Here is an 11094-nt window from a genome sequence, read left to right on the forward strand (position 1 = left end):
AGGTAGGACACTCATACATAAACTTGGCCTTCTCTTTTTGAATTTTTTTGGTGGCCATCTCAGGACTTAAACTCAGGGCCCTATGTGTTCCTCAGCTTTTTTGCTCAAGGCTGAGACTCTACCACTGCCACAGCTCCACTTCTAGCCATCTGGGTTAATTGGACATAAGCACCTGCCAGGCTTACCTGCCTGGTCTGGCTTGTATCTCCTGCTCGGCTTTCTTTCTCAAAGCTGGAGCTCTACCCTCTGGGCCTCGGATTCAGTTCTGGTTTTCTGGTGGTTTATTGGAAATAAGAGTCTTGCAGACTTTCCTGCTCCAGCTGGCTTTGAACAGAGATCTCCTGAGGAGACTTCAAGTGGCTTTCCTCGGGGATTCGCCAAGGATCTGCTCCACACAAACCCTTAGTCTAAATCTCGAGAGGTACTAGAGAAAAAAGGAAATGTGGAGATGCTTCAAGTATGTTCTAGATACTTCAGGTTGGAGACACAAAACACTCAAAATTATTAGATAATTTTATAGGCAGACAGTATGAGGATCACTCCAGCTTTTGGTCCTCTCATTCTGAGACAGTAAATGCACTGCAGCTCAATGCTAAGTGACTGAACTGGCATGTCCTGTGGACATTTGCTGTCAAAATCATGGGACACTCATTTCTCACTTTTGGCTTCAAACCTCTTTACAGAGAAGATGAGGAGAGAAAATCCTTCTCAGAGAAAGCACCTATAAAGAACATTGGGTAGTTTACTTATAAACTCAAGACATTGGAATGATGCTGTTAAGTAGTCAGATTGTCCAGATTAAAAAATGAAGAAGAAAAGAAAGGCAGGTGCCAGTGGCTGCTGACTGTAATCCCAGCTCCTCAGGAGGCTGAGATGTAGAGAATCTGAGTTTGAATCCAGCCAGCATAGGAAAGTCCATGACACTGTTATTTCTAAGAGACACAGAAAACCTAGAAGTGGGGCTGTGGCTCCAGGTTAATGCACTACTCTTGAGCAAAAGTAACTCATGGACAATGCCTATGCTCATAGTTCAACCCCAGGACCTGCTTCCATGTATTTGTGTATGTGTGGATGTATTCCCATAGGTGAAGCTCCAGAGTAGCTATGATGAAAGGCACCAAGCTAGAAAATTTGTTTTCAATAAAATGATTTCATAACACAGAGACTGCGTTCATGACAGTGTGTGTTCCTGGGCTCCCCTCACAGTTACCAGTGCAGCCTGAGGGTTTCTCTGCCTCCCAGGCCTGCTGGAAGAAGGCTCTCTCATTGTCTGGACAGGCAGACAAAAGGCCTCAGTCCTGTACAGCTGTGTAACAAACAAGTCCATCTGGGCCAATTAGTGAGGATGAGTGTGGATGGGCTCTGAAGGTCAGGATAAAAAGGCCTCTTTGTACCCCAAGCTATCTCTCTGCCCAGTGCTCTGTTTTGACAGGAAGCCTTCATTTGTGCCACCTCCTGTGGCAGGCCATGTTCCCAGCACTTATCCTGTCTTTGTGAGACTATATTCTGGTGTTCAGATACTGTACTCAATATAATTCAGTAGTATTTCTGGCAGACAACTAGGGCACTTAACCTCAAGAAATGTTTCATTGAGGGTGATGATGGGCCTATGATGCCTTTGCTAGGATTCCAGAAGCTTTGGAAATCCAAGCACATGTCTGATCTCACCATGATTCCTGTCATCTAGGACTACTGAAGCACATTAGGTTTTAAAACCTTTGACCTCTCCTAGTTGAGCTCTGGGTGGCAAGGTTTTGGGGATGAACACAGGACCTGGGTGCTGACCATGAGCTCAATGCAGGAGCCCAGTACTTTACCATTTTGTGTCACAGCTTTACTTCTAGTCTCTGTGTGTGTGTGTGTGTGTGTGTGTGTGTGTGTGTGTGTGTGTGTGTGTGTGTACACGCGCACATGCACACATACACCTGTCCTGGAGCATGAACTCGGGACCTGAGCACTGTACCTAATTTCTCTTGTACAAGAATAGCCCTCTCCCACTTTAGCCAGTTCAGGCCTTTTTCTAGTGATGTGTTCCTGAGAAATCAAGTCCTGAGTTTCATAGATGCAAGGCACTCTAACCCTAAGGCACATTCCCAGCCCTCTACTTCAGATTTGTTATTTTGTTTCTTTTTAGTGCTGTTTCTTGTAGGAGTTGAAGTCTGGGCCTGGGTGCTGTCCCTCAAGTCTTGTGCTCTACCACTTGAGCCAAAGCACCATTTCAGGTTTTCTCCTGTTTCATTGGAGCTATGTGTCTCAAAGACTTTCCTGTCCAGGCTAGCTCCTCAAATCTCATCCTCCTGAGGAGCTAGCATGACAAGCATGAGTGACAAGCATCCAGCTTCCACTTCAGGTTTCTTATTGGTGAATTGGAGATCATAGTCTCATGGGACCTTTTGTGTCTGGCATAGTTTGGAAGCCAGATCCTCAGATCTCAGCTTCTTGAAAAGGCAGGCTGACAGACCTCAGCTATAGACCCCTAGGCTGTGGCACTCTCCTGCAAGGGGGTCCTTGGCACCACGTAGTTTAGTGCTAGCCATGTGCCCAAGAGGCAAGGGTCAGAACCTATGCCGTGAGTTCAAGGTTCATGATTGAGAAAAATCAAAACATAACAATTGTCTGCAGTAGACAACTCACCCACTCTTCAGTAACACATAATTTTGTCCCTGCCATGGGGACATATCTGTATCTCAGTGTTCTTGTCTGTATAATGATCTCAGTTGTGTAGCTCTTACAAGGACCATATGAAAGAATGCACTCTGTGAAGGACACAGCAGATGGCACTCTTGAAGGACTCAGCACAAAGCATCCTGTGAAGACTCAGCACCCAGCACCCAATGCAGGACTCAGCACACTGCACCCTGTGAAGGACTCAGCACACAGCACCCTGTGCCAGACTCAGCACAGAGCACCCTATAAAGGACTCAGCACATAGCTCTATTCCACAAGCTGTCATTAGAATTAGGTTGCTTTGTTATCACCATTCTTTGAGGAACATTTCACAAATCACACAAATTCACTTCTAATGGTTTAGTGGGGATGTTTTTTTTTTGGGGGGGGCTACCCATAGGGCTTGAACTCAATGCATGGGGATACTGCTCTAATAACATTTGCTCAAGGCTAAGGCTCTACTACTTAGAGCCACATCTCCAAGAGTCTCACATACTACCTACCAAGGTTTGGTTTTAAAGCTCCCAAGCAGCCAGCATGGTGGGGGTAAGCCAGCAGGATCTGGTTCTGTGGAGCTGGGTTGCAGCTGTTTATATCTGCCTGAGACAGGTTAGGTGGCAACTGTCAGTGCCAGACTCCTAGCTTGTTCTGTGATGTGATATTTGAAGTCCTGTCCTTCTATAATTGCAGTTAGAACATTCTACAATTTTTTGGTGGCAGTACTGGGACTTGAGTAAGGGCTTAGACACTGTCCCTAAGCATTTGTGCTCAAGGCTAGCACTCAATGATTGAAAGACAACAGAACTTTCAGGTTTTCTGCTTATGTGGCACTGAAGAATCAAACCCAGGGCTTCATGCTCACTAGGGGAGAACTCAGTCACTGAGCCCCAGGAGTAAAGGAGGTATAAATAGATAGATTGTTGTATATAAATATTATATACACAAAAGAGAGATGTCTATTATTAAATTATAGATAATATCATTACCAATTATTAGATATTAAATTATATCTCCATTTAATGATGTGTCCCAGCTAACAATTAATAAAGCATTAATACTCAGTATCCTGTTATTTTTTATCACATATGTACATACATCCATACATATAATTAAATATTTTATAGAATGAGACAGGTGTCTATATATTATTAAATTATGCATCATGTGCTACTACCAATTATTAGGTACTTATGTCTCCATGCAATTTTTATTTGGTTAATACTTAATAAAATATTAATTAAACTTAATCCATGTCCTATAATTACTGCATCTAATTTTATCCTAGAATGATTCATTACTAATTCAATCTGTTTATCATTTATTGTAGTGACAATTTTTCCACCTATGACATTTTTTTACCTTTGTGACATCCTATTTACAATAGCATATTGATTTGCATCCGAATTATAGATCCTACCTGACACTGAGCACTTTCAAAAAAAGAATATCATGTGTCACGCTCGGCTTCCCACTCCACAATTAGATTTTTGGCAGTGCTGGGATCTAAACTCAGGGCCTAGAAGGCTCAATTCATTTATGGGTGGCTGCCAGCACAGCAGCCTCTACCCAAATCAGCTGCCAGGTTGTTCCCAGGCCCTGAGATCGAGCCCCATATATTGACTCCATATTATGCTTAGTGTAGCTATACATTTTTTTGTTTTATTCATTTATTTACCATTTATTTTATTGACTGTTCTTACACATGGACTATTTATTACGTTTATTACATAGGACAGATTTGCCTATGTATGAAACTTCACACCTGACATCCAGGACTTTCACAGCAAAGGAAAACCTGTGTCACCATGGGCTTCTTACTCCATGAGTCAATTTTTGTGAGTGCTGGCATCTGAACTCACAACCTACAAGGCCCAATTCATGAATGGGTGAGTGTCAGTACGCCAGTCGGGGGTATATTGAGCTGAGAAGCAGTATCCAGCACCTGAGATCGAGCCCCAGGGGTTGACAAAATAAGAACAAATTGACATGCAGATGGTAGTACACAAATAAATATAGATCTTTATAGAGTGCCAGAGATGTCTATACATTATTCAGTTAAATAGGCTACATTCCTACCAGTATTTGGGTATTTTTAATGCCTCCATGTAATTTATATTATTGTTTTCATCCTTGATGAATTATTAAATCAACCACTGTCCCGAAACTATTGCGTCCATGTAATTAATAGTATTCTTTTAATGTGTCAAAAATATTCATGAAAATCCATCGGCCTCCTAAAATCACTCTAATTTCATAGTAGTATCATTCAGGAACAACTAATTCAACCTTGACATTCATAACCTTCCATCAGTATTCTTATGAATAGGAATGAGACTATTAGGATCCCCCGCCATTTGTAGGGGTCAGGACCAGTCTTTGAACCCAGGGCCTATGTTGTCGTGTTGGCCTATGGCTTCCCTGGTAGCCCTCCAGCCTTCAGCAATGCCAGGTTTCCAAAACTTTTCAGCCATGTCATTCAGACCTAGGAAGGTCACCTTGCAAAGAAAACAAATGTAAAACCAGCAGCCATCTGCAAGTTGCAGGTTTTTCTTCTTTGTTTCTGGGTTGTTTAATTTATTATTCCTGTCAGCATTTGGGCCCCAGGAACCCAGGTTTGGCTCTGGGTCCAGTGGCTGCACCTCAGCCTGGAATGATTAAAGCTGAGGCAGAGTTGCCATGCCCTGAGTTCAAGTTCTGTGCTTGACAAAATAAAAATAAATAAAAATAATAATAAACACATTCAAAATATTTTAAAAATTATCATGTTGCTTGGCTTAGAATTCATGCTATTTTTTCTGCCAGTCCTGGGATTTGAACTCAGAGCCTAGGTACATCTATAGCATTGTGGGAGAAGGGGAAGCTCACCGTGCCGGTAGACAAGAAAGTCAGGCCTGTTCCCAGGGCCTGAATTCAAGTCCTAGCTCTTGCAAAAATAATATTCGTATGCTTTTTAAATACAGGATTCATATTTACATACACATGGTTACTGCATATTGCAGTTAGTGTGGTTATTCATTTTATTTTGTCTATTATTTATTTCTTATGTATTTTAGTGAGTTTGATTACACACATAACCTTTTTTACATCTTATTACATAGGACATAGATTTGCCAATGTACTATACATCATTCCTGAGACCCAGGACTTTCACCGATAAGGAAAACAAATGGGACATTTGGCCTCTTCCACCAGGATTACTTAAGGTTTTGTCAGTTCTGTGATTTGAACTCAGGGCCTAGAAAGCCCACTTCTTGAATGGAGAGTGGATCAATTTGCACCAGTCTGATGCAAATGAAGTTGTCCAGCAAATTTAGCCCTAAAAGTGGCCAATATATAAACATATAGATATGTAAAATGCCGTGTGTGTGTGTTTACATATTTATGTAAATTTATGTAGATTCTAGTGTATAACTCTATAGTTATGTAGATTCTAGTGTATAACTAGACATTTATGTAGATTCTAGTGTATAACTCTATATAAAGAGTGCTGTCTATATTTTACTTTTACATATTCTACTACTACTAATTATTTGGTCTAAAATTATTCCTCCATTAATTAATAACAGTAGAAGACTTAATAAAGAATTAAATTAATGAATGACCTATATTTAATGCATACAATCTTACATTAGAAAGACGTTAATTAGTAATTAAATTAGTACATTTCAAACATTCTATTAGTGTTCCTAGAGATAGGAACCAGTTTCCTAGGACCTTCAGCCATGTGTATGTGGCAGTCCCAGGATTGAACTCAGGGCCCAGGTGTCTGGGTTAACCTCAGGCTTTACTGACAGCCCACCAGCCTCAGCCATGCAAAGTCATGTACAATTTTCAAGCCAAGTCAGTGAGACCCAGGATGGTCACTGTGCAAAAGAAACAAAGGTAAAACTGTTGTGTAAAACTTTCTTGTTTTTCCTCTTCCATTTTGGTTTGTTTGTTTGTTGGCCAGTGCTGGGAGTTGAAATTGGGTCCTAGGATCCCTGGATCATCTGTGGGTATAAAAGCTGCACCCTAGCCTAGGGTAATCAAGGTTGAGGCAGAGTTGTAACGACCTGAGTTCAAGCCCCGTGCCTGCCCCCCCAAAAAAAGTTAAGGTCCTGGCTTGGAAATTGGGACATTTTATCTGCCATACCTAGGATTTGAAATCAGGGTCTGGGTAACTCTATTTTGCTGTGGGTGTAGTGGTAGCTCACCCCCTTGAATAAAAGAAAGTAAAGAGCATTTCCCAGGCATGAATTCTACACCCAGGCATGGCAAAATATTTATATACATTTATAATATACATCATATATATGTATTTGCATAGGTATTACATATTGTACCTAGGAAACAATATTTTCACAGACAGCAGAACTGGTCAACATTGGCTTCTTACTCCACCTATTGTCTTTGGCACTGCTGGGATTTGAACTCAGGGCCTAGAATGCCAATTCATCAAGGGATCAATGTAAGCACAGCAACCTCAAACAAATTCACTGCCAGGGAGTTCCCAGGACCTAAGTTTAACCTCCAGGAGTGGCCAATATATAAATAGATAGATGTGTAATTTGCTGCAAATACATATATATGCATAGAGAGTGAGAGAGAAAGAGAGAGAGATGTATATGTATATTCCAGTGTATATGTAAATATATAAATATATTTACAGAATGTGAGATGTCTATATATCATTAAATTACATATAATATATTACTAATTATTATTAGGTATTAAATTATGCCTTCATTTAATGATGTATCATGGTTTAAGGCACAATAAAGTACTTCTTTGTACAAACGGAGCTCAGGGACAATGTCTAAGCTCACAGTTCAAGCCTCAGGACCTGTACCAAAAAAAAAAAAAAAAATAGAGCCAGTAACTCCATGTATCTGTGTATGTGTGAATGTATTTCTATAGGTGAACATCCAGAGTCGCTATGAAGAAAGACACCTAGCTAGGAAATTTGCTTTGAATAGAAGGATTTCATAGCACAGAGGGTGCTTTCAAGACAGTGCATGTTCCAGGGCTCCCCTCCCTGTTCCCAGTGTAGCCTGAGGGTTTCTCCACACCCCAGGTTGCTGGAGGAATTCTGCCTCTTTGTTGGAACAGGCAGACAAAAGGCCTCACTCCTGTACAGCTCTGTAACAAACAACTCTAACAGGGCCAACTGGTGGTGATGAGTGTGGGCAGGCCCTGAAGACCAGGAGAAAAAGGCCTCTTTGTACCCCAAGATATCTCTCTCCCCAGTGCTCTGGTTTGACAGGAAGCTTTCATTTGTGCCACCTCCCGTGGCAGGCCAAGTTCCCTTCACTTATCCTGTTTTTGTTAGACTATGTTCCAGTGTTGAAACAAACTGGTACAATTAATTCAAGATTCCTTCTGGCAGACAACAACTAGGGAGCTGAACCTAATGCAATGTTTCATTATTGGCAACGGTGCCTCCCCAGGTTTTCGGAAGCTTGCTACATCTAAGCATATTTGCAAAATCACAATGTTCCCTGTTATGTAGGGCTGGTGAAGCTCATCAGGTTTGGAAACCTTTGACCTCTCCTAGTTGGGTCTTGGGTGGCTAGGTTTCCAGGTTGAACACAGGGCCTGAGTACTGACCATGAGCTCAGAACAGAAGCTCAGTGTGTAGTAGGAAGACCCCTACTCAGTGAGACAAACACACCTAGTTGTCTGGAGTGACAGAGCCCACCGCAACAAAGTTGTTAAAAAAGAAGCAACCTTATTGAGAAGTTTCCTACACTGACTGGCCAGGGCCACAGCACAGGCTCAGGAGCTGATACTGCCACCCTGAGCAGTCCCCATTCTTTGGTTTGCAAAGGCAAAATCCATGAGGTTGAGCCTGGTCATGCACAGGTGACCAATGAATTCATACCATACAAAAGGACTGCATGGTCATACCAGACCTCACACAGGTGGCCAATAGGCAGTTTACTGTAAGCATGTGTGAAAGGCAGGGTTTACCACCATAAGCACGTGGTGTCAGGTAGTTGGAGCCAGATAACAACATATCTGTTTTATGGGTCAGTCTTTAACTCAACAATCAAGGTGAGTTAGTTTGTTAAGGGGAGGGGGACCTAGAGGCATTCTTTCCTTTCCAGGAACAGGGCTGGTTGGAGCCAAGGTCTAGTTAACCTTGTTTAAAGTTTTTTTTTTTTTCTAAAATCCCTAAAACAAAGGCAAAGCCTGGAAAGAAGCTGTACCAGCTCAAGTCTCCTCTAAGGGCCTATTTCCCAGTGCTTTACCCTTTGATGTCACAGTTTCACTTCTGATATCGGTGTGTGTGTGGGGGGGGTAATTTGTGTGCATATACCAGTCCTGGAGCTTGAACTCAGGACCTGTGCACTGTACCTGAGTTTCTCCTGTATAAGGATAGCACTCTACCACTTGAGCTACAGAGCCACTTCAGGCTTTTTTTCTAGTAATGTGCCACTGAGGATTCAAAGCCAGGGTTTCATACATGCAAAGCACTCTACCCCTAAGACCCATTCCCAGCACTGTACTTCAGGTTTCTTTCTTTCTTTTCCTGTAAGTTGGAGGAGTTGAAGTCTGGGTCTGGGTGCTGTCACTCAGCTCTTCAGCTCAAGTGGACAGCTCTACCACTTGAGCTACAGAGCCCATTCAGGTTTTCTGGTGGCTCATTGGCAATAACCATTTCAAGGAATCTCCTGCTCAGGCTGGGTTTGGACCGTGATCCTGAGCTCTCAGCCTGCTGAGTAAGTAGCTAGGATGACAGGCATGAGTCACCGGCACCCAGCTTCCACTTCAAGTTTCTAAGTGGTGAATAGGAGATGATAGTGTCATGGGACCTTCTGTGTGTGGGATACTTTTGAACCCAGATCCTCAGCTTCCTGAGCAGGCAGGATGATAGAACTCAGCTAAAGACACCTAACCCGTGACACTTTCCTGCAAGGGGGTCCTTGGCTCCACGTGGTGGAGTACTAGCCATGAGCATAGGAGGAAAATCAGAGTCTAGGCTCTGAGTTCAAGGTTCATGATGGACAAAACTAAACCAAAACAATTGTCTGCAGGAGACAAGTCAATAGAGTTCAGTACATTCATAAATTTGGCCCTGCCTTGGGAAATATCTGTGCCGCAAGTTTCTCATCTGCACAATCATCTTACTTGTGGAGTTCTAACAAGGATCAGATGAAAGAATACACCCTGTGAAGGACTCAGCGCACAGCACCCCGTGAAGGACCTAACACCCCAGGAAGGACTCTTCATATAGCTGTGTCCCACAACCTGTCATTAGAATTAGGATGCTTTCATCAGTATCACTATTCCTTCAGAAACATGTCAGGAACCACACAAGTTCACATCTAATAGTTTAGATGGGTGGTTAGTTGGGGGGGGAAAGCAGGAGGAAGGGTCATCAGACTCAGGGATTGCACTCATATGTTGTGAGTACTGTCCTAAGATCTTTTCCTGAAGGCTAGAGCTCTAGCACTTTGAGCCACAGCTCAGAGTCTCACAGACTTCCTGACAGGGCTGAGTTTTCAACCCACCAGTGTCAGATCTCATCCCCTGAGCAGCTAGAGATGAGCCAGCAGCGTCTGGTTGGATGGAGTTGGTTTGCAGCTGTTAACCTCTGGCTGTCAGGATAGATGGCAGCAGTCATCTTCAGATTCCTGGCTTTCTCTGTCATGAAGTATTTAAAGTCCTGGCCTTGTACAGTTGCAGTTAGAACATTCTAACTTTTCTTTGGTGCTTGAGTGACAGCACCACTTCCAGCTTTTTCTGTGCATGTGATAGTGTGGAAACAAATCCAGGGCTTCATATATACTAGGTAAGCACTCTACCATTGAGCCCCAGGAGTGACAAGTGTAGAAATAGATATATAGCTTATATACATACACACACACACACATATATATATATATATATATACATATATATATATGTGTGTGTGTGTGTGTGTGTGTATGTATAAAATAAGAAAGATATCTGTATATTAATAAATTACATATACTATATTACTACCAATTATCCACAATTAAATTATTCCTTCCTTTATTTCTCATTGTTGAAAATATAATGAAGTATTAATTGAAAAATAGTCAATGTACTATGATTATTGTTTACAATTTTAGTATAATCAAATACTAGCTACTAACGTAATTGTTACTTTTACAACATTCCATTCATATGGATGTATGTCAGAATGCATTTCTTAGGATCTCCCACCATTCATAGGTGGCGTTCCCGGGATTTGAACCCTGGGCATACGTTGCTGGTTTAGGCTATGGCTTGCCTGATAGCCCACCAAACTTCAGCAGTGTAAGGTCACATACTCTTTCTGGGCCCTTTCATTTAGACCCAGGATGGTCACAATGCAAAGGAAAAAAAACAAAGTAAAACCGCCTTCTGGAACATCCCAGTTTTATCCTTATTCTTTTATTCCCCCCTCTCTTTCTTTCTTTCTTTTTTTTGTTGGTTGTG

This window comes from Dipodomys spectabilis, unplaced genomic scaffold, assembly GCF_019054845.1.
Source record: "Dipodomys spectabilis isolate Male_0828 unplaced genomic scaffold, ASM1905484v1 ptg000323l, whole genome shotgun sequence".
Lineage (NCBI taxonomy): Eukaryota > Metazoa > Chordata > Mammalia > Rodentia > Heteromyidae > Dipodomys > Dipodomys spectabilis.